Here is a 24,434-nt window from a genome sequence, read left to right as displayed (position 1 = left end):
GCTCTGGGCTGATGGCTCAGAGCCTGGAGCCTGCTTCCGATTCTGTGTCTCCCTCTCTCTCTGCCCCTCCCCCGTTCATGCTCTGTCTCTCTCTGTCTCAAAAATAAATAAACGTTAAAAAAAAATTTAAAAGAGAGGGTCATTTTTACATGTGGTGACAGGCTTATTAGCTCGTATGCTTGCAAGGGTCAGGCCTCAGGTTACTTTCTTTGTGTCGCTTAGAACACAACTTTATTTGTCCTCCTTCTTTGCCTTTTCCAAGGTAGTGACACAGATCTGCATTTTTAAAAAGATCAGCTGGAGACCAAATATACGTTAAGGGCTATTTAGTGTTGTTATTTGAGGCTTTTTCCCTGAGAACCAGAACGGCCGAAGTGTAAACAGTTTCATATAGAACAAAGACAATGAACCTTGTTCAATAAGAGGCAATAGATGATCCGCATTTGAGTTTCAGTTGCATAGACTATCAGTAAGGGGCAGAGCACAGGAGGCTATTTAAGGGATTGCAAACACAGGCAGGAGCAGGATGGACACCAGGTTAGGACTTGGAACATGGGTCCCCAGGGGAAGCAGATTCGGGAACGGGAAGGTTCAGGAAGACTGGCGGTGTCTTCCCGCCCAAGCCTGCCCCCCCCAGGCTGCCTCTGTCCATGCAGCAGGAGACACTGAGGGCAGAGAGGCTGTGGAGGCTAGAGGATGAAGCAGACATCGGCTACCGGCAGTAGAGACAGTGCTTACTCAGTACCTGGGGGATGTGCTTACTTCACAAAGTACCTGGATGATGCTTACTCAGTACCTGGGGGCTTCAGTAACATGGGCCCTCCTGCAGATACAACAGGGGCAGCTGGGAATTCACCGCCAGGGGACAGTGAGGGCCAGGGATGGACACGTACTAAGAGGGGACATCAAGGGTGAGGGATTCTTGCTAGACAGGCCTAACGGGACTCTTGCCAAAGGCAAGCCGAGGACCCAAACACCTCAAGCGTTGTTGAGGGACCTGATCAGGTATCAACGGTGAGGGATTCCTGCTCAACGGACTTAGTGGGATTCTGCCTAAAAGCGGGCTGGGCAGGTCGAGGCTCGGGGACGAGGCTCCAGTGAGAAGGGGGCTCCGAGGAGCCTGTCTAGAGTTGGTTCAAGAAGGGTCTTTGTCACTATGGTGAACAGTGGGACAGGGCGCTGGGACAGGGGCTGAGGGCGGTGCTCTGCGTCCCCCTCCCCAGCAGGCGTCTTCTCCACCTTGGCCTCTCTCCCGCTCTCTCCATGCTCTTGGACCCCACTGAGCGAGCAGACTTCATCCACCAGGTGAGTGCCCCGCCCCCCGACCCAGGGCCAGGTCTGGCCCCCAGCCTTGGCCACATGGGCTCCAGCCTCACAAGCAGTAAAGCCGACAGCATGGGGCCATGAGACCACCTGGGAGACCCTGGGGTCCACACTCCTTGTGATGTAGCATCTCCCCCACTGGCTCCCCTGCCCCCACTTCTCACCTGGCACAGGGCCCATACTGCTTCCCCGCCTTCCTCCCCAGGCCACACCATCACCGAGCTGTTCCCCTTCCTCTGAGAGAGAGGGTCCTGGGTGCCCCCACTTCTGTGCTGCACAGCAAGGTTGCATTCACTCATGAAGAGGGACAAGGTCCCCTGGCAGACACCTCACACCCGAACACAGTCAAGCCTGGTAAAGCGCAGGCCGTGTGGGGCAGAAGGCAGTGACTGGGAGCCCAGCTCCAGCCGGACGCCCTAGACTTGCATCGGAGGGCTGTCAGGTGCACGATACCTGTTGACACCAGGATGAAATGCAGAGATATCGCAACACATCCACCCCGAGAAGTGCTTTTCTGATGGAAGCGATGGATTTGTTCACAGCGGTCTGCGAATTTTGCACCCGTCGCCTCGGGTCCTCTGTGCAGGATGTGAAACCTTGCTAGAGCTTGGGAGATGCGTTCTGCTGTACGGGGACCTGGAGGTGATAGACATAAAGCCACGTCTCCGACTTTTACCCGGATTCCCTGAGCTGCCTGTTCAGTGAACGTTCAGCGATTCGGTCTACCCTTCCACTGAAGGCAGGAGAAGGAATTCAGTTATCTGTTTGAAGTTGCCCTGCTCCTAATGCCTTTGAGACAGAGAACTTTGCTTCTTTTTTCTTTTAAGGGTCAGAGGTCGAGAAATCTTTGCAGCCTCGTCTGCAGTCGGGGCTCACGCCAGGGAGCCCCTCAGCGTGGTCCCGGTTTGTGATGGTTTGTGCACATCCTTCAGCCGCTGCTCAACGCGATGGCTCTGATGTGGTGTCTTCTTCCAGGCTTCCCTTTCTTGGAAGTGACATGTGGCCGATCCGTGTGTGGGCTTCACGAGTGGCCGCTCTGTCGCTCCTTCGCCGTCCCTCTGGGTTTCTCCCTAATGTCTACCAGTCCCTTTTCAGAGCCGCAGGGGTGGGGGGCTCTAGCCGGCTCCTCGCTTCTCCTCTTGGGCAGAGGGATCCCCACCCGAAGGGCCGCAAAGAAGTTGGTGCTTTTTCAGAATTGAAGAGCCTCTACCTTTGTGACCTGCAAGCTCAGGGACCTAGGAGCCCATGTCCCTTTCTGCCTGGTGTAATCAGCACGTCTGGTCCGGATGGTTGGTGCTGGGCAGACCAGGTCAGTGCTGGTGCGACTAGCCATATGCTAATTAGACTCAACAGTTTCTGATCCCATGATCTCATCATCTCTTTCCGACCAGAAGCGCAGGACTGAAAACATGTCCTTTCAGCCACCGTGAAGGACAAGCGTCCTCAGCTCAGACTCAAATGTGACCAAAGTTTTATTTATAATGACAAAGTTCATAATCAGAGAAGTGGTCTCAGAGACGAAGACAAGTGAGACAAGTTCTTAAAATTTTCGCAATTTTCACAGATGTTAGTATATTCCGAGCACTATCTGGGGACTTGGGATGCTTCCTGCCATGACCTCTTCAGAATCCGTCCTGTGGGTCCAGGCGCAATGTCAGTGGTCTCCCTCTGTTATTCTTCAAGCTAAATTTAACCATTGCGACAGAAACTTGTAAGATTAAAGAGGAGAATGGGGTCAGCTCTCTTCCTCGCACCGATCCCTTCCCTGGCTCAGCCTGCTTGAGCACCTGGAGGGCCTCTCCTCCCGCAGACCCTCTAGCCCTACCCACAGCAAGCCGGTAAATGCACTGTTGCTTCCAGAAGAGCAAGGTGGTTTCTGCAGGCCTGGGGGGGCAGAGGTGGGGCGTTTTGCAAGAGTTACTTGGGGGTGTCTGTTAGAGCTTTCTGTAATAATGGAGAGACACACGTTGGCTTCGGTCAACCTGGTGCCTGCTACCCACTTGCGCTTTGAGCCGTCAAAGTGTGGCTCCTGGCTGGGAATTTGTGGAGGGCAGAGTAGTGACCTTCCCAGAGCTGCACCTGACCTAACGGCTGGCGAAGACCTGAGCTGCGTGGTGAAGGTAGGTTGAGGAAGCTGATGGAATAAAAGTTGCTGATGAACAGACCTCATCGTGGCAGATGGCCCTGGGTTCTCCAGGTGGACCCGATGCAATCACGAGGGTCCTTCAACGTGCAAGGGGGACGGAGGAGGCTGTCAGCGTGGGGCCGGGTGAGAGGGCCTCCAGAAGCTGGAAGAGGTCAGGAAGGAATTCTCTCCCAGAACCTCCAGAAAGGCTTGCAGTGCTGTGAGGTCTGGGGTGGGCCTCTGACCTCCAGATTAGTACATTCATGCAAATGTGTTGTTTGATCCACTGAGTTTGGGGTAATTTGTTAGAGCAGCAATAGAAAACTTATACAGAACTACATTTTACATTTGTTTAATTTTCTTTAAATACGAACAGCCCCAAGTGGCTAGTGGCTCCCTTGCCAATCAGCCCGGTGAGGACAGCGGCACCACGGTGCAGTCAAGACCCAGATGGCTGCCATCAGCGATCCGGTCTCAGCCTGGAACCGGCTTTTACCAGACCCAGAAATCCGCCCCGTCGCGTTCCTTGTCGCCTTTCTATATGGCGTCTCTTTTCCACCTACCCTGTCCCTTGATGGGGTGAAGAGGCTGTGTAGGCTGGTTCACCGTGGGGAGCAGACAGAGCCTCTGTTCAAGTTCCCGTGGGGCCCTGCTTACCGCCGACCTGTGTCCCAGGCAGGCTGTCAGGGAAGCGGCCACGAGCCAGGGGCATCCCTCTCTGGATGCAGGGCTCTTCCAAGGGTGGCAGACAGACCAAGAAGTCAGAGGGGGGCCTTGTGGGTGCAGACGAGCTCAGAGCACCACAGGCAATGGCTGGCCATCTCGGAAGCCCCTTGGAAGCAGAGCTAAAAGCAACAGAGCGAAGTACAACCAAGAGGCACTGAGAGGGAAGGGTGATGGTGCCCCTGCACCACTTTATCACGAAAGTGGACGGGCAGGAGGACACTTTGGGTGCACAGGGCACCGATGCCATCTGAGAGGACAAAACCTGAACCACTCTCTGTCAGGTGTCACATTTGCAGGTGAAACAGCAACCACATACTTTCCGTAACTACCCCTTGGACTTTGGGCTCCAACTCAGTAGCTGCTAAGGCAAGGTGTTTGTTTTTACCATTAAAATGTGTTTAAGTCAGAGGGGAGGTGGGTGGGGGGATGGGTGAAACAGGGGAGGGGGTCATGAGTTCACTGATCGTGACGAGCACTGAGAAGTGGATAGAACTGTTGAATCACTACGTCGTACCCCTGAATCTAATCTGACCCCGTATTGTTAATTAGACTTCAAAAACATTTTTATTTTTTTAAATGTTTCTTTAATGTTTATTTATTTTTGAGAGAGAGACAGAAACAGAGTGTGAGCAGAGGAGGGGCAGAGAGAGAGGGAGACACAGAATCGGAAGCAGGCTCCAGGCTCCGAGCTGCCAGCACAGAGCCCGACGAAGGGCTCGAACTCACTGACCATGAGATCATGACCCGAACCGAAGTCAGACGCTCAACCGACTGAGCCACCCAGGCACCCCTGTTTTTTTTTCTTTTTTTTTTTATTAAAAAATTTTTTTAAATTTATTTTTGAAGGAGAGAGAGACAGAAACAGAGTGTGAGCAGGGGAGGGGCAGAGAGAGAGGGAGACACAGAATCAGAAGCAGGCTCCAGGCTCAGAGCTGCCAGCACAGAGCCCGATGCAGGGCTCGAACTCACCGACCATGAGATTATGACCTGAACCGAAGTCAGATGCTCGACCGACTGAGCCACCTAGGCACCCCTCAAAAACATTTTTAAGTGATGAAGCCCAAAATGCCTTATATTCCCTCCAAGTAGGTCATATTAACTCTTTAAAAAAATGATTTCACATGTAAAAGATGAATCACTGGGTTCTCCTCCTAAACCAAGACTATGTTAACTAAATTGAATTTAAATTTAAAAAATGTTTTCTTTACATTAGTATAAAGGCAATTACTACAAAGCTCATAGTGGAAAATTTATGAGAAATATAATAGGAAAATATACAGAGGAACCTACAATCAATCATTAATGTGAAAAGTATCATTAGCAACGCTTTCCTGCAATTCCTAGTCACAAGAGATAGTGGAAAAATAGGTGTTTGGCTTGTCTTACTCTGTGGCTGAGTCAGGGAGGGCCATGTCAGCCGTGCCGAGGGGTTTAGACTCTGTCGAGTTCAGACAATGGGGAGACTTGAAGGTGTGCCACAGGGCAGGTGGGTAACTAGATGAGCTCAAGAAGGTCCCTGTGCCGGAAGGGGGCAGCATGGACAGAGGGGGGAAATAGAGTCAGGGATCCCAGAGGAACCCAGGGAAAGGACAAGGATGGTGAGCCTTAAAGGGGCCATCAGTAGAAAGAGTGGCAGACCAGAGCCACATAAGGGCACAGATTCCAGGATCTAGTAATTTGCCACATGTATAGCATGGAGGACAAGAGGTGCCTCCACATTTTACATCCTATGAATAACACTGGAAGTAGGCATTCTTCAGCACGAACTTTCTATCTCAGTCCCTCCTGTTTCCCTAGAACAACTCCCAAATGGAGAACTGTTGGGTCCAGAAAGGTGGTTAGGCTCTGAGGGATACTAAACCCCCCACCTCTGCTTTCCTGCCTGAGTTTAGAGCTAAGAGGGAGGAGAGCCAAAGGGGGGAGTCAGAAGTGACCCCGTTGCCAGCTCTATTTCCCCCATGCACGCAGCAACAAGGTCTTCCCAGCAATGGGCCTGGAATTACGGGGACCTCCCTCCTTGTAGAGACGTGGTTCCTGTTAGCTTGGGCCTGGGAGGGAGTAGCACATGGTTTTTCTGCACATCCCACCTCCAAAAGAAGGTGAAGAAGGGCCAAGTTAAGCAGACGCCATAGTTGGCCATGTCCCGCCTGCCATGATGGAGAGTCCTTGAGGGGTGGGGAGCAGTCCTCATGGAAATCAGAGCAGGGGCAGAACTTCTTCCCCACAAAGGCAATGAGTTTGATGTCTGCTGTCGATTCAGCATCTTTATAGGCCATGGAAAGCCTGCTGGGCAAGATCTTGGACTGGAGGGTGTATCATATCCCAAAAATGGAGTCTGGAAGGGAAAGATAGTGACTTGCAGTAGAGATTCCTGGCTGAAACCACCTGACCTGATGAAGATTGACATGTGGACATCACACATCTGTGGTGTCAAGTGGCGAGGCAGACATTTCACCCTGTGCTGTCCTTCCCCCAAATCCATCATCCCAGTCTAACGAGGAAACCTCAGGAAGCCCATATAGGACACTACAGAATCCTTGACCAATCCCCTCCAGACTGTTAGGTTATGAACCACAAGGATGTGATGGGACACTGGAGAAATGTGGCAGGTCAGTGGGAGCCCGGATGGGAGCCTGGAACAGAAAGGGGGAGAAACCGGAAGTCCCAATAAAGTCTGAGGTTAAGTTAAAATAAGGTAGCTATGTTGACTTTGCTTTTTCCCAAAGTGCTTTGGCAAAGCAGGCATAAGGCGCAAAGCAGGCAGCTGGGTGAAGGCTGTACCCACGGCATTCTTCACAACTTTCCAGTAATTCTAAAACTATTCTAAAATAAAAAGTTTATTTAATTTAAAAAAGCATTTTTAATTGGGGAGTTGGAGAGGAATATGCCAGGGCCCCGCAAAGGGTTTTCAAGGCCATGCCCACGAACATGCATTTAATTCTGAAGCACAGGAAGGGGGTTCTCTGGGCACTTTCGGGTATGGACGTGGCATGTTTACATGTTGGGAAAATTATTCTGGTGGAAGTTTATGGCAGTGGAGTAGAGGCTGGGGATCCGTTTAAGGCCGGTGTAGTAATTAAAGTGACATGTTACGAGCAAGCATCTGATCCAAGACCTGGACAGAAAGGGAGGAGACCATGGGGAGACATCTTACAGGGAGAACGAACCAGGTTTTGTTACCAACCCAACGTGGGGAAGGGGAGGAGGGGTACGGCAAGCGGTCAGCTTCCTGTGCTTAAAGGGACGTGGGGACCACTGACCTAATGGAGAGAAGAGCAACCAGCCACATGGTGGCAGATACTGGAATTGGTTTGGGTGCTGTTGGGGGAATATTCACACGGGAGCCCCAAATCCAGAGCTAGAGCCAAGGAAGGCTGTGAGGGGGTAGGAATGGGCGATCCTTAGGTGTAGATGGATAAGGCAGTCAAGGTTGAGGAAGAAGACACTGGAGGGTGGGCAGAGGAAAAGGAGCCAGAAAAAGGAGAGAGTTGGGGTTGAGAATGAGAGTGAGCAGTGTTGGGGAAGCCAGGAGAGGAGACCGTGCACAGAGTAGGTCCACGGCTACTTGGCTGACTCTGGGGGTTCCTGAGTTGTTCCTGACTTGAGGCTCATCAAGTGGCATTTTAATTGACATTTGTTGGCATTTAATTGACAATTGTTTTATTTGTGTATCACTTCGCAGATGAGAGATGCAGGATGGATCCCCTACTCCTTCCATCAGTAGACCAGAAACACCCTTCCCACCAGATTGATTTTCTCTAGGGGCTTATCTTTAATCTGGCAACAGAGAAACAAAGCAAGGCTCGCTGTTGCCCAAAGCGTCATCAGTACGTGTCCCTCGGATGTCGTAGGGTTACATCGTTTCCCGTAGGTACAATTATTGCCAGCTTCCCATAGGCACCAGAGGTAAGGCCCTTCCCTCTCAGCAAGGCCATTGGAGGGAGCGGCCTGGGATGGCAGGGAAGGGGTGCATGGCCTGGAGCCTGCCTTTACAGCAGGTACCAGGGGAGACGAAGGAACAGATATGGCAGAAACAATGATTAGGTGTTGCTGGCTGGTCCCAGGAGGTCCCAGAAGCAAGGGCTCCATTACAGAACTATATGCTGCCTAGAATCCAACCTGGAAATCAGGCCAGGCAGGTGGAAAGAGTTCATCTGCCCATAGGTGGGGTTGTGGGGAGCCTGCCAGTTCCGGGGCTTTGGGAAGGGTTCTGGGGTGCAGGAAGGCAGGTCATTAAATGTAGACTCTCAAATCTCTAGGACCAGAGCTCTAGGCTGGGAAACGAGGCAACACGTAAGAAAAGAGGAAGTGGCCAGTCTCTTGCCGCGCCTGTGATAAATTTCAGGTACAAATCCAATCAAAGCTCTGCAGGGTCTGAAGTGGTATAGGCAGGACTGACCCAGGGGGTAAGCTGTGGCGGGACCCCACAGAGGCCGAGGGACCCAGGCAGGGGCTGACACCGACCAACTTCTCAGCCAGGATAATCACGGATGGCACCCAACGCTGGATCTGTTTCAGCTCAGTTACCATGGCCATGCTGGGCTGAATGCTATGGACGGTGATGACTGAGAAGCCCTCCAGGTCAAGTACTGGAGGTTTAGACATTGATCGTCGGCCATTGTGCTCCAGTTCAGACCAGAGCAATCCAACCTGCCTTCGCCTGAGCAAGATGAATAGGGCTCCCTGGAGGTTGGCGGGAGCAGAGCTTGCGGACCTAAGGACAGCAATGGCCTGGTTTTACACCATTCAAGTGTGTCCGGGAGCCGGGAAATTTGCTCTGTTGAAATTACCCACTACCTCTTTCTTTTTGTCTTTTCAGACATACGGTCCTTCTCCACTGCTGTCTCTGGGTTTCCTCTCAAATCAGGTCCTGTTGTAATTGCATGGCTCATACAATGGGAACCTTCTATAGAGCTGCAAGGAATTTCTGTACATCTTTTCAAGTGTAAATTTAGAAAAACCTGATTCAGGGCTATTACAGTTGCATAAGCATCCAGTCTAATTCACCTTCAATAAAAGATTCCGATAAAGTTGTTAAATGAGCTCAACCAGAGCAGAATGATCCAAAAAGAAAGGAAAAAAAAAAAAAAAAGAAGGAAAATCACAGCCCTTCTGAGTGCTCAATAGGAAGGTTAAATACACAGCTTGAAAGAAAGGGGCAAAGTGGGCTTGTTTTCTTCTACCTAATTGCACACAGCATCCTGGGTCTATATCCAAGTGGGACTGCAGGGAACGGGAAATGTAAACGCACATGTCTGCACCAGCATCAGGAAAGTGGCCATTCCTCGGAGAGAGAATCTACATACGCCGAGCATCTGTACCTGGAGATAGACATCCTGAGCCTGGCCGGGAGAAAATGCACAAGTTCCGCCCTCCTTCCTCTGGCTCCTACAGAGCAGCAAGCAGGTGCTCTCTGGCTATTAAGACACAGCCTTGACAGATAGTCTCCCTGTCTGGCATGTTGACTCCCCCAAGGACATTCTCGGTTGCACCAAGGGCTGGGAGCACCCACCTTGAGCCCCCGCAGGATCCCACCTGGGACCCCCCCCCCGTATCGGTACTCAACCTCACTCCCCACTCCAGGTGGCAGAAGGAGAGCATGTATCTTATGTCACCGTGGGGTTGGTTATGGACGCCTGCTTTCACTGTACCCCATAAAGGGTCTTCCGGGAGCCCCCTCCTCAGTTCTTCCTGCCTTCTGTCATAGACCATCCGCTGCAGCGATCAGGTGTGAATCAGAATGCATGCACAAATGGACCCTGAAGTAATTTCTGTTCGCTGGTCGGACCATTCAGAGGCACCCATGCACGACAGACCAACACTCTGTGCAGCCCAGGTTCTGACGAGTATGTTCCAGAAGAGTAGAGGAGGTTGAGGTTGGTCAAGGCTCTTAGATCACTGGGAGCCCTGGTGGGCAACCTTGTTTGGGCAGGGACAGGCAGCCAAGGAGGCCAGGTCACCAGGAGGACCCAATGTGCGTGCTGCATGCCGGATGCTGCCGGACTCCCGAGGCACACTCCTCTCAGCCTACTCTAATGGCACTCACAGCATCTTCTAGAAAGCCAGAGCCATGGCAACAGGTGGGACAGATGGCCACGTGAGACCTGGTTGACTTGCCCTTCTGCCTCCTGCACCTCCTCCCCTCCCTCAGAGTCTTGGCGGATGAAACAAAGGCACTAAATTAAGCGTGAGTGCAGGTCTTCAAGGAGAAGAGAGGGGCCCTGTGACTTCTTTCCCTTCTCCTGGAGGCAGGGGCTCCACCTGAGCTGAATCTGAGTGTGTAGCCAGGTGAAGTCAGGTCTGAGGGATCAAGTTTAGAAGAAATGCCCGAGTCAATTAGCACCTTGGCCTGAGGCCTTGACGCTAATTTATTTGCGTGTTCGGCCGCTGTCTTTGCTAATGCTCAGTGAGGCTCAATTATCACTTCCTGCCAGTCCTGAGAAAATCACAGCTGACTAACGGAAATGATGTCACTGTCCCTGTCCCCTGGTCAGTAGACACCTCTAATGAAAGTCACGCTAACAGTGTGAGCCTTTTGAGTGTTTTACAGCAATTTAAAAAATAGGAATAAAATGGGGTGCCTGGGTGGCTCAGTTGGTTAAGTGGCCAACTTCAGCCCAGGTCGTGATTTCTGCTCCTTGAGTTCGAGCCCCGCCCCCCATGCTGACAGCTCAGAGCCTGGAGCCTGCTTCAGACTCTGTGTCTCCCTCTCTCTCTGCCCCTCCCCTGTTCACACTCTGCCTTTCCCTCATTCTCTCTCAAAAATAAACATTAAAAAATATATATATATATTTTTTAAGTAGCAATAAGAACGCCAACTAGATCTTGAAACTACTTGGTATTTGGATCTATGATACGTAGCTCTTAAAAACTAGTTGAGTTTTCTAACATGCTGTCTTGATTTTCAGTAAATAATAAAACACACCTAAATCAACTATTTTATTTTCTTTTTCGTAAAAAGAAATTTTTGTATTTTTTCTGGATATGTGTGTGACACTGAATATATATAAAATGACGAGTATGCACTGATTTTTAATAAGGAGAAGTACAAATCCTGTTAAAAATAAACCCTCCTGAAATTTGGCACCCTGGACAAAGAGACTTATAAAACCTTGTACATATTTTGACTAAGCAATTATTCTTTTACTAAACATAAAATAAGTTTTTAAGTAGTATTCTATAAAATAATTAGAGATGTTCCAAATCATATACGTAAAGATGTTTGTTATAGAATTTTTAAAAGCAGAAATTAGAAACAACTTCTAGATCTAACAAGACATTGGCTTAATGAATAGCAGTACATTATGAACTCATTAAAAACTGCATTGTAGGAGATTTAATGATGTGGTGAAATGCTTAGCTTAATTTATTAAATTAAAAGAGCAGGTTACATAAGAGTATTAAAGTTGTAGGAAAAAATTGTATATACAAGCAAAGAAAAGAAAGTAGAATTTTTTAAAGATAGTTATTTTGGAGATGTTTAATGATTGAGTATTTTCATTTTCTTCCTTGCACTTTCTTAATTTTTCCCAAATCTACAATAAGTACACATTAAATTTGCTCGGCAAAGAATTATAGATATTATACAAAATTAAAATTTTATATACAGTATTTATTTATGGTTAAGAGCACTATAAGGTATCGCTGACATTCATCTGACTGTATATGTTTAAGGTGCACAGTTTGATCAAGTTTTGATGTACGGATACACTTGTAAAACTATAACCCCAGCCCGGAAAGGAACATATTGATCATTGCTGGATTCCTCACGCAATCTCTCCCTCCCAGACTCTGCCCCACTCCTCTGCTTTCTGTCCCTTTTTTACTCCAGAGAAGTTTGCGTTTTCTTACAGTTCTGCATAAATGGAATCATAAATAGTATGTGTACTGCTTTTGTCTGGGTTCTTTCACTCCAAACAGGCATGTTGAGATTATTCCCACTTGTGGCATGTATTAGTGGTTCATTCTTTTCATGGCTCGGTAGAACATCATTATATGGATGTAGCAGCTCGTGTATCCATTCACCTATTGATGAGTAGTTGAGTTGTTTCCAGTCTCTGCTAAGTTCAAAAAAAAAAAAGCCAGTATCAACATCTCTGTACAAGTCTTTGTAGGAATGTATGCTTTCAACTCTCTTGTGGTAGAATGGCTGGGTCATATGCTAGTTGTATTATACCTTTGAAGACTCGGCCACGTTTGTTTCCAAAGTGGTCATAACATTTTACAATTTGTTTTTTTTTTTACATTTTACGTTTCCAAGAGCAGTGAATGAGAGTTCCAGTTGCCCTACATCCTTGCCAAAATTTTGGTATGGTCACTTTTTTTGTGTAACATTAGCTATTTTATTATAGGTGTAATGACATTTCATTGTGGTTTTAATGTGTTTGCACTTTTCTAATGGCCAATGATGTTGAGCATGTTTTCCTATGTTCATTGCCCCTCCATATATCATTTGGGGAAGAGTTTATCAAATATTTTAAGGAGAGAATATTTCTCAGCTCACTGCACGGCAGCAGCATTATCATGACACCAAAACCAGACAGAGGTGTTACAAGAAGAGAAAGCTACAGATGAATATCATGCATGAGCATAGATGTAAACATTCTAGAAAATACTTTAGCGCATCAAATAGAATATTAAAAATAATAATGTATCACAAGCAAGCAGGGTTTATTCCAGAATGCAAGGTTTGTTCAACATCAGTCGTCATGTTGACCAACTAAGAAAGAAAGGCTCGATGATAAGCCCAAAAGATACAGAAAAATCATTTAGCAAAATTTAACATCTACTCCTGATTAAAAAAAAAAAAACTTTCAGCAAACTAGGAACTGAAAGAAATCCCTCAACTTGATAAAATGTACCTATGAAGAAACATCATATTTCGTGGGGAAAGACTGGACGCTTTCCTCCAAAGCTGAGTGGCAGAAATGGGATGTCGCCTCTGCCATTTCTATTCAACATTGCATTGGAGGTGTAACCAGCATGACAGTGCACAAAAGAGAAATAAACACATTCTAATCATAAAGGAAGAAGCAAACTGTCTATATTCCTGAATGACATGATTTTCTATGTAGAAAATCCCATGGACTCTACCAGAAAACTTCTAGAACAAATGGGCTTAACAAGGTTGTAGGAAAAAAGATCAGTATATGAAAATCCATTATTGTTTCCATATTCTTGAATTGAACAATTGGATTTTGAAATAAAAACAAAGTATTTACAATAGCATTGGAAATGTGAAACATTTTGGGAAAGATCTTAGAAAAGATGTGAGAGATGTGTATGCTGAACACTATAAAACATGTTTCATGGAAATTCTAAGAGCCCTAAATAAATGGATAGACAGACCATGTTCATGGATCAGAAACGATCTCCCCAATTCCACTTAATTCCAATAAAAATCTAAGCATTCCTTCAGTTTGTAGAAATTGATAAACTGATTCTCAGTTTCACTTGAAACTTCAAAGGATCTAGAATAGCAATTATGAAAAAATAGAACAGCAAATATGTCACAGTTTTGTACGGTGACAGATGGTAACTGCATTTATCACCATGATCACTTCCTAATATATACAGATGCTGAACCACTATGTTGTATGCATAAAACTAATATAATGTTGTATGTCAACTACACTTCAATAAGAAAATAAATAAATACAAAAATGCTGAAAAAATAGCAAATGCAACTTTTGAAAAGAAGAACAAAGCTGGAGGGCTAGACTATCTTATTTGAAGACTCATTATAAAGCTACAATAATGAAGACAGTGTGGTGTTAGTGTAAAGATAAATAAATAGATCAGTGGAATAAAGCAGAGTGCAGAAACAGACCCACATGTATATGGACAACTGAATTCCAGCAAAGGTGCATTGTTGGGTCAGTGGAAAAAAGATACTCTTAAACATATGGCGATACACATATATACAAAAGAAAAAGAAGAAGAAAGACCTTCCTTTGATATCTTGTGCCATACCCCAAATTAATTCTAAATAGATCATAAACATAAATGTAAATCGAAACCAATAAAGCCCCTAGAAGAAAACATTGGAGAAAGCCTTGTGGTCATGGATTAGGCAAGATTCCTTAGACAACAAAAGCGTGATCCCCAAAAGGACAAATTAATAAATTGTATTATATAAAATGAAACTCTTTTGCTTTTTCAATTAACATTTTAAATGTATATTTGAGAGAGAAAGAGAGAATGCGAGCAGGGGAGGTTCAGAGAGAGAGGGAGACACAGAATCCGAAGCAGGTTCCAGGCTCTGAGCTGTCAGCACAGAGCCCAACGCGGGGTTCGAACCCATGAATCTTGAGATCATGGCCTGAGCCAAAGTCAGATGCTTAACTGACTGAGCCACCCAGGTGCTCCAAGTCTTTTGATTTTTCAAAAACACTCTTTAGAGAACAAGAATAAAAGTCACAGGGAGAAATTATTTGCAATCACATATCTGATACAAGACTCATATCTAGGATATATAAAGAACTCTCAGAACTTAGTAATAAGAAAACAAACAGCCCATGTAAAAATGTTCTGTATTTATCTTTAAAATAATAGTTAGCCATTTGATATATGTCAAGGTGTTGCTGTCATTTCAAAAATTAGTTACTGAGTCAGAACTAAAAACCTTCAGGTATTTTTACGTTTCAAGTACCGGACAGCTGAACATCTACTGAAAATTCCTTTCTTCCCTTAAAATTGTCAGTGGAAATAGCAGAATATCAAGTCTCAGAAATATCAAGTCTCAGTTTTGTGACTCACCGATGACTTCCCTCAGCTCAAGAGGTAAGACATTATTGGTACAAGATAGGTTTCAACCCCCTTGGGCAATTTTTGGGCAGCCTATATTTTGAACAAGGCTCTCTGTGGAACAGAGGCGACGGATGGGAAAGATGGGTAGAATGACATCACTTGCCACTGTGGTTCAGGTCACGGCAAACCAGTGGAAAGACAGCGGTATCTTGGTTCCATCTCACGCTTCCGATGGACCATGGGCATGAAAGTAAGTTATGTTGCTCGTATATCCAGACCCTCGTGCTGACGATTTCTGTAAACTATTTATAAATGGTTGGGTCGTTTTAGATTGTCTAATAAATACAAGGGGAGGTAAATCTGAGAGAATATCATCCTGAAGTTCTGTTAAGGTGGCCTGCAAGTTGCACCCAGTTTATTTCTGTCCCAACCAGCGGCACAGGCTGACATGAGAACATCCTTTGAAGCAAGTTCACCGAATCCTGACATGTTCCTGCTAATTACCCAAGAGGATGGAAATGTGCTCTCTTTACCTGGAGTCTGGTGGGTCCTAGCCAAGGAGGTATTACTTCAGACCGTTTGGGCCGGCTGGAGTGTCACATAAAAGCTGATATCAATAATCTTCCCATTGTGCAGGAAATCTTGAGTACTGGTGGCTGTTGCACAATCAGGTTGATGAGAGCAGGTGTACAGATACGATAAAAATGGTGCTCTCTTCAAACTAGAACATTGCCTGTCGTTTGTGGTTTGCAAGAGAAGGATTCTGGGAAAGCAGCCATGTTCCATTAGGTGGATCCCAAGTGGATCCCATTAGGCTCCGCCTCCCAAGGCAGTGAGGTCGGCGGGCAGTGGGTCGCTCTACCTGCACTGGGGGGGGGGGGTCCTTCTCCATAAACGAGATGGTGTCACCGCTTGGTGATCAGTTATACAGCCGAGGAGACTGGACCGGGGAGAAGCTGATTGTGTTAGAGGGAGAAGAGGGGGTGGAGAGGCAGACGGTGCCCGGTCCCTCGGAGAAGCAGGGTGGCATGAAGGCCCACGGGCCTGGCTTTCGGATGCTGCCGTTGAGTCACAATGCGGGTGTTTACACAGTAACGTTTTGGGGCACGGGGATTTCCAAACAGAGCAGATACCCTTGGGGATGACCGGTCTCCTCTTCCTTGGGTGGTTTGTTGGTACGTCTGGAGGGAAGAACCTCGTGCCTGAGCAACGTCACTGAGCTCACCCTGGGCTTACACTGTGCACCTCGTTCGTTTGTGGAACTCGTACTTTTAGGTGCTTTTTTTTAACATCACTTTTTTCTGGACCTTTGCTAGCACGTGTTGGATCCCTGGATGGGAACGCCTGTGTGTCAGGTGGGGCCCTTTGGGAAAGACGAGATGTGTAGTGACGTGTGTCACGGGCTCACCATCCACGTCCATAACAATTCTCCCCCCACCCTTTATTCCTCTTTGCAACATGGAGAGGAGGGTTTTATTAGCCCAGGTTACAGACGAGAACACTGAGGGGTCAGAGAGCTTGTTTAAGTGATGTATCTAAATTCACAGCAGGAGTAAGTAGAAAATCCGGGAGCCCAACTCAGGTCCTGTGTTTTTGAAAACCAGCTTTCTTCTCAGATGTATTCATGTAAACAAATCTTGTTTGAACATTCACTACACGTCAGGGACTGTTCAAGGCGCTAGAAATATAACAAAGAACCAAACAGATAAAAGTTTGTGCTTCTGTGGAGCTTCCATTCTGGTGGGGTGAGACGGACAACAAAGACGATAAATAGAATATGATATGCTATCATGCCAAGTGCAAAGGACAAAATAAAGCAGGGAAAGATGAAAAGAAGCACTGGATGAGGGCTGGCATTTTAGATGGGGTGACCGAGGATGGCCTCCCTAGAAAGGGGGAGAACGAGCCATGTGGCCAGCTTGGTCAAGAGCCTTCCATGCAGAGAGCACAGTAAGTGCAAAGGCCCTGAGGTTAATGTGCCTTGAGGGAGAGTGTCTGCTGTTTAAGAAACAGCCTCAAGTGCATGAGCATCAGAAGGACCTTTCCCACCCACTGGGTTGTCACAAGGACTTTTTTCTCATGTAAAATATGTCAGGATAAAATTATATTGAAATATATTACAGTTTTGTGTTTAGGTAGGCAGATACAAATTTTTAAATCACTTTGTTATTCTGGTGCCCGAAGTATAAACTTTCTGTTTCCATCATATGTTCAGCCAACGAGCATTAGTAATGCCCTAAGGGGATGTTTGTATATCATGTTTGCGCATTTGGTTTGTTTTCACACTTGCTTGAGGTAATAGGCTGATATTAAGACCTAGACCCCGGGCCACAGTCTAACTCAGGCGCTTGGCTGCCCTGAGACGCTGCTTCCCTAACTGGAGAAGAATTACTCCAAATTGTAGTCCTCGGTAAGTTGTACTCAAACTGTATCCATTTTCATTCTTCCTCTCTCCCTTTCCTTCACTTCTTTTTTTCTGTCTTTAACTCTCTCTCCCCTTCCTTCCTCCTTCCTCCCTTCCTCCCTCCCCTCCTCCCTCCCTCCTTCCCTCCCTCCCTCCTTCCTTCCCTTCCTTCCTTTCTTCCTCCGTCCCTCCCTCCCTCCCTTCCTTCCACTCCTCTGCCTGCCTGCCTAAATATATTCCTTTCTCAGTACCAGTCTTTGCCCTCATCCTTTCTTCTGCTTACCGTTGCATTTCCTGAGTTACAGATCAGTGCCCCCGGTGAACCAGTCAGCCTTTCCAAAGCCTGAGCTCCTGAAACGCCCCAAGGCATCCTTCCCTTAGCCCCCGGGCTCTCCCTTCATTGCTACACTTATTGCTTATTCTTGTCTCTTCCTTCTCCTCTGCTCCTGCTTTGTGGATTGCTAGCTCCCACATGCATTCCATGTTCGCCTCAATGCCTGCTGCATACTGAACACACGTCTCTTGGACTGAATTGTTTAAGCTGTGTGCCATAGAACACGTGCCCTTACAAGTACAAGCATCACTGGATGAAACACCCACGAATCACACAGGACATTGCAGGGTGGCGTCGGAATTACTGGAGCCAGAAAACAAAAAGTGAAGGAACAAGGTAATGACAACCTCCATACGTTGTCAGTGCCTTTACAACTCCGCCGCTTGAAGAACATGGTTGACTCTGGGCTTGTGAGTCAATCAGTCATTTCATGATTTTTACAGTATTTCTGAGGCTATGATGAAATCCTACAAAGTATTTCCAAAAGAGAAAGGAATATATTTAGGCAGGCAGGCAGACAGGTGGAAGAAAGGAAGGAAGGAAGGAAGGAAGGAAGGAAGGAAGGAAGGAAGGAAGGAAGGAAGGAGAGAGTGAAAGAAAAAAAGAAATGAAGGAAAGAGAGAGAGAAAGAATGAAAATGGATAGAGTTTGAGTACAATTTACTGAGGACTACAATTTGGAGTAACGCAGTTCAAGATTTAATGAAAAAAGGAATTGATCCTTGTACCTTAAGGATGAGGGCCAGAGGAAATGCAACACAGGACGCTTGAGATTAGATGGCAGATGTTTCTAGAAGTGTGCCCCTCCGTGGGGTTGATCAAGACTGCGATGTGCGGCAGGGGACGTCTGGTCTACCTGGCATGGCTCGGTCCCAGGCCTGGGCTGTGGATTTCATTTCTGGTTGTGAGAGCCCCGTGGTCCAGGATGATTCATGAGTACGTTCGTAGTAAAATAACATTGACTTGGGAGCCTCCAACTGCTCAATTTCCACATTTTGCAGCCAGATAGAACTTCAGAGAAAATAAAATAGGGAGTGGACGAAGATCCCAGGGCGAAAAGATGGCACCATTTCCTCATCCTGTTCTCTCAGTGGTGTCTCTGCCCACTGTTCTCGTGCCTTCGTATCACCACAAGAGCTGAGCCCTCTTCCCCACCGGCTTCTTGCACTGAACCTTTCCTCCACCCTGACTCCTGCCCGGGATTATTGTTCCAAATGGCTGTTTCATTTAGGTAAGAAACAAAAGTATTGGAAGGCTAACTGCTCAAAACACTTATTTTTATATGGATTTTAAAAGACAAATTTCAAGCAAAGCCTTTATTGACGGTGGCTTTAATGAATAACGTACGATCTTGAAGACACATAATAGTTTTAAGTGTTACTTAGCATTAAGGAATGACTAGGCATTCAGTTGATTACTATAAAGATGATAATAATTCTTTGATCTTATTAGACAGATAAGCATGCATCCATGACTCCAGGAAATGGGAGAGATTTCACAAGTAGATGGAATAGGCTTGTAACAGGATTGTGAAGTCGAAGAACATTAAGATTATCAGGGATTTAACATATGAAATGGTTTAAGTCACCTTCACAGTTGAGAGCCCTTCAGACCTAAAGTGGATTATTTCTCCTCCACTATTCACCCCAAAGTGAATTCCAGAATGCTTTCCATTTTTCTCAGTTACTGTCTACTTTTAAAATATGTTAAAGTAAGTGGATCAGACTGGCTTTCCAGGTAGTTTACAAGATCTCCCTCAATTTAGACCAGGATTCAGAGCCCCGATGCTCCAGTGTGAACGGCTACTAATCAAGGTATAAATAAAACGTGTCTTGGAAAAACCACATTACAATGCAATCCATGTAAATAGTCTCTGTTTTCCCAGTGATCTCTGACATGACAAACAGTATTTTCCAAGCAGATAAAAAAGATTCCCTTTGATAGCATAATTACTTTAAATACCTAGTGATCTTCCATTTTGGAAAGGTAATAAAGAGAACGTGTCAAAATCCCGCTTGTCCACTGTTCTTGGCTACTTGCAAGGCTAAGCCAAGCTGATGGCATCTCTATCAGGAAACGAATCACGGATTCTGATGAACCAGCCTCACTCCCCTCTCCCACATGAGTTCTGGAGACGCCTGTAAGACGTGGGGACTGACAACAGGTGACACAGACCTCCCGTTCTGCAATACCAGGACTGGGATGAGGCATCCTGCTCGGCTCAATCCACACAGTCGTGGGCTTGTATTTGAACGTATTTATCACAATTTTGTTTATTATGTATCTTTCCCCACAGGAACCGTAAGGTCCACGAGAATAAAGATCTAGTCTGACTTCCCTAATCCGCTGTCCCCATTGCCAGGAGGAGTACCCAGCACATAGCTGATATAGTTGAATCTCAATAAATATCTCCTGGATAGGATAAGTAACTTTGTGAAAAGGCAGATAAAACTAATTTTTATATCTTCATGCTTCAAGTTCTGACATTCAGAAGGTCTAAGTCATTGAAGTATGCAGACACTTACAGTCTTAATTATTCCGAGATTGCTTGAATACAAATTTAAGTAGCAATTATTTCAAGAGCTTTCATCGGACCCCCCGTACGGAAGCATAGCAGCAGAGAACCAGGGGAAGGTGATGCAATTAAAGATTCTTTGTCTTTGAGCTCGAGGCCGGTCTCTCTCATTATAGGACCCTAAAGCAGTGAAGCCAGCTGTATTTGGCAAGTCAGGCTTCCTGGGAAAAACACATCTTTTTCATTTGCACGGAAGGTGGAAGGTCACACAATCTGTCCCTGGGTGATTATGCCGCTGAAGACAAGACGCCACAGCAGAATGAGCGAAGAGAGGAAGGTCGTGTGGTTCCTGGTGACTCATCCCGCCACACTGGACAGAGAGGCGAGGCCACGTCAGTGCCGCAGACCCAGGGGTGGGTGCCACGGACTCCTGGACTGAGGTGCAAAGTCATCTTTACCTGCAGCGACGCCCAAGTGCTTAGTTCCCTCCTTTTTTTCTTTTTTTAATATGAAATTTATTGTCAGATTGGTTTCCATAAACACCCAGCGCTCCTCCCAACAGGTGCCCTCCTCAATACCCATCACCCACCCTCCCCTCCCTCCCACCCCCCATCAACCCTCAGATTGTTCTCAGTTTTTAAGAGTCTCTTATGGTTTGGCTCCCTCCCTCTCTAACTTTTTTTTCTTCCACAGAGAAGAAATATTGTGCAGACCCTGTTTGCCTAACTCTGACGCTCAGTCGGTATCTCCCGGTAAATGCTAATGGACCTCTGTTTTCTAGAGAATTCCGCGTCACAGTACGACCTGGACGTGTAGAGCACCCTGCTCTCAGAGACCGCTAGTAACGAACGAGGTATTTGAGGCATCGTCCGTATTTCCCTTCAGAATTCTCTCCGGTGTGCTCTGACCTAAGATTTTGAAGGTTATTTATCTTATTTTTCTGAGAAGCTCTGTTTCAATACAAGCCTGAGGTGCAATCCGCAGAGACGACATCAGTTTCTTTTACGTGCGAGCTTCTCCCATATTGAATAAAAGTGTGTTTGGCAGTTCTGATCGCCTAGATGGGTAATGGGAACCCATCCAGCCTTGGTGGATTACCTGGTTATTTTGTTAATTAGCATCACGTGGCAAAGCTCTTCCGCTCTCCCCGGGGGTGTCAATGTGTTTCACAGGCAGCCTTGAGGGAAGGAAGCAGAATAACACAGGAGGAGGTATCACACAGGAGGGAAGAAATCTGTGGCCTCATGGAAAGTGAAAGGTGCTGGGCATTCATGGTTATGCTAATTAGCGGGAGGCCCCTAGCGGGTCTGAGTCTGGACCCTGCAACCCTCCCCCTTCTGGCCTCTCTCCAGACCCCGGCTTCCTGCACGACCACCCGGTCCCACCAGCTCCACTCCGCACAGCTTTCCCTTTCCCTTCTCTCCTGACCCCTCCCCACCTGAGCTCCCTCTGCGTCACTCTTTCAGAGGATGTTTTCTCCTCTCCATTTCTTGCCCCCCCAACCACAGGTGAGCTGATCGGGGATAACAATACCCAGATTTCTTCTCAAAATTTTTATTAACTCTGAACAAAAGTAAGCTTCTTGATACCCTCTATGACCTCGTGTAGACCACCAGCTACCCTTCACGGCCTTCCATGTGACTGTCTGCTAAGGGACATGCAGCCTGACTCTCCAGGCAAATCTGAATTCCTGTCCTTTCCCCAGACACCCTGGTGCTTTACCACTTCTGCCCTGTCTTCCTCCACCATATGGCTTCCTGGTTGATTTCTCCTGCGAAGCCTTTTTGGCCTTTTCCATGAAGCCTTCCCTGACTCCCCCAGGCAGAAGGAAGCAAATCAGAAATCCCCATGGCTAAATGGCCAATGAATACGTGAAAAGTCTTCAATATCATTAGTCATCAGGAAATTGAAAATTAAAACTTCAGGGAGACATGAGACCACCTCATACTTACTAGAAATGCCAAAATTTTTGAAAGACGCAAAACAGCAAACATTGGTGAGGACTTGGAACGAATCAACGATCTCGCATATTATTGACGGGGAAATGGCGCAACCCCCTTAGAACCATTTCAGGAAGCTGTAGCAGCTTTCTTATCACACTAGACCTTCCCAGTCATTCCATAACTGGGCATTCGCCCGAGGGACACGAGGGTGTATGTTTACAAAAACACGTGCACAAAAACGTTTATTCGAAACAGACAAGAACTGGGAATGATGTAAGGGAGCATCCGTGGAAGAAGGGAGACACAAATTCTGGTACATTCATACAATAAAATTACACTCAGCAGTACGGAAGAGCAAGTACTGCTGGGTGCCATGACATGGGTCGGTGGCCACCAACGTTGTATAAGGCGAAAGAAGTCTCACGAAAGAGCGCGGACTTGGCGAAGTCCTAGAGCCGGCAAACTGGCCTATGGTAGAAAACATCAGAATCCGATCTGCGGGGATGAATTTGTGGTTGACTGAGAGGCAACATCGGGGCTTTCTGGGTGACGGGAACGCTCCGTATCTTGACAGGGGGGTGGGTTACAGAGATGGGTGCGTCTGTCAAAATGCAGTAGATGTGCACTTAACAGCTGCCCAATTCATGATCGGTAAAAATCGCATTGAAAGAAAAGAACATGTACATAGATACTGAGTCTCGTTAACCTCATAGATATGAAGTTTTTTAGCAGGAAGTGTGCCAATATATGCAATAGATTTTAAAATACATCAAAGATAAAACAGTGTGGTGGATGGAGGGAGGTATGGATTGATGGGCTATCCATGTGAAAAAGTAGGTACAGCAAAATATTAATGGTAGAACCTGGATGATGGGTATATGGGCATTCATGCTAAAATCCAGTCAACCACACTATCTGTTTGAAAATTTTTGCCATAAAGCATTGAGAAAAAATGAAATCCCACAACAATCATCTTTCACTGCCTCTGGGATTTTTGATGTCTCTAAGGTTCCTCAATTCCCCATGCACAGAGCCTAAAGTATGGCAAAAATCAATAAATGAGTAGTTTTCAAAATGTGGCTGGTGAATCCACCCTGAGAACGTCTCACGGAACTGGAAGGTCAGAACCATTTCCATAAAAATACTGAGATGTCGTTTGCTTTTTAAAAACTATATTCTTAGCGGCACCATCGACAATAGCCAAGTATGGAAAGAGCCCAAAAGTTCATCAACGGATGAACGGATAGAGAAGATGTGGTGTGTTTATACAACGGAATATTACTCTGTGATCAAAAAGAATGAAGTCTTCCCATTTGTAACAACCTGGATGGAATTAGAGTATGTTATGCTAAGCTAAATAAGTCAGTAAGAGAAAGACAAATATCATATGATTTCACTCAGGTGTGGGATTTAAGAAATAAAACAGATGAACATCGAGGAAGGGGAAGAAAAATAAATAAGATAAAAACAGAGAGGGAGGCAAACCGTAAGAGACTCTTAACTACAGGGAACAAACTGAGGGTTGTTGGAGGGAGGTGGGAGCGCTGTGGGCTAGGTGGGAGATGGGCATTGAGGAGGACACCTGTGGGCATGAGCACTGGGTGTCGTATGTAAGTGATGAACCACTGGGTTCTACTCCTGAAGCCAAGACTACACTGTATGTTAACGAGCTTGAAATTTAAAAAAATTTTTTAATATTTTTTTTATTTTTGAGAGAGAGAGAGATAGAGCACAAGCAGGGGAGGGGCAGAGACAGAGAGAGAGTCACAGGATTGGAAGCAGGCTCCAGGCTCTGAGCTGTCAGCGCAGAGCCCGATGTGGGGCTTGAACTCATGGCCGAAGTCGGACGCTTAACTGACTGAGCCACCAGGATGCCTCTGACTAAGTTGAATTGAAATAAAATCTTGGAAGAAAAAAAAAACTCATTCTTTTAGGGGTGCCTGGCTGGCTCCTTCGGAAGAGCATGTGACTCTTGATGTCAGGGTTGTGAGTTCAAGCCCCACGTTGGGTGTAGGGATTACTAAAACATATAAATAAATAAAAACTTTAAAAAGAAACCTCTTAAAAGTATGCAGTGGAAATATTTAGAGCCTGCATGATTTGTGGCAATGCAACAAGTTAAATGCAGAAATGAGAATCCCCGCTGTCTTCCATGATGCTGGACAATAAAGAAATTTGGAAAAATGTGAAATGATTCCATTTTCTGACTGATTTTTTTGGTATTTTGGAAAATACAGGCATTCTTCACAGAAACACATTATACATGTTAACCTGTAATGGTTTTACTTTTCAATTTTAAAATGTATAAATGTGTAT

The 24,434-nt window shown here is 46.3% G+C and overlaps 1 long non-coding RNA gene across 1 annotated transcript; it reads left to right on the top strand.

Annotated features, from left to right (window-relative positions):
- The first annotated feature begins 330 nt into the window (after positions 1–330).
- Positions 331–2,841, top strand: LOC123385535. The gene is made up of 2 exons (XR_006598254.1): positions 331–1,305; positions 1,529–2,841. It is a non-coding gene; the product is annotated as an uncharacterized LOC123385535 (long non-coding RNA).
- Positions 2,842–24,434: the final 21,593 nt, after the last annotated feature.

Source organism: Felis catus, chromosome A1, assembly GCF_018350175.1.
Source record: "Felis catus isolate Fca126 chromosome A1, F.catus_Fca126_mat1.0, whole genome shotgun sequence".
Lineage (NCBI taxonomy): Eukaryota > Metazoa > Chordata > Mammalia > Carnivora > Felidae > Felis > Felis catus.
The sequence above is the reverse complement of the archived record's forward strand: the minus strand, read 5'-3'. Positions and strand labels throughout refer to the sequence as shown.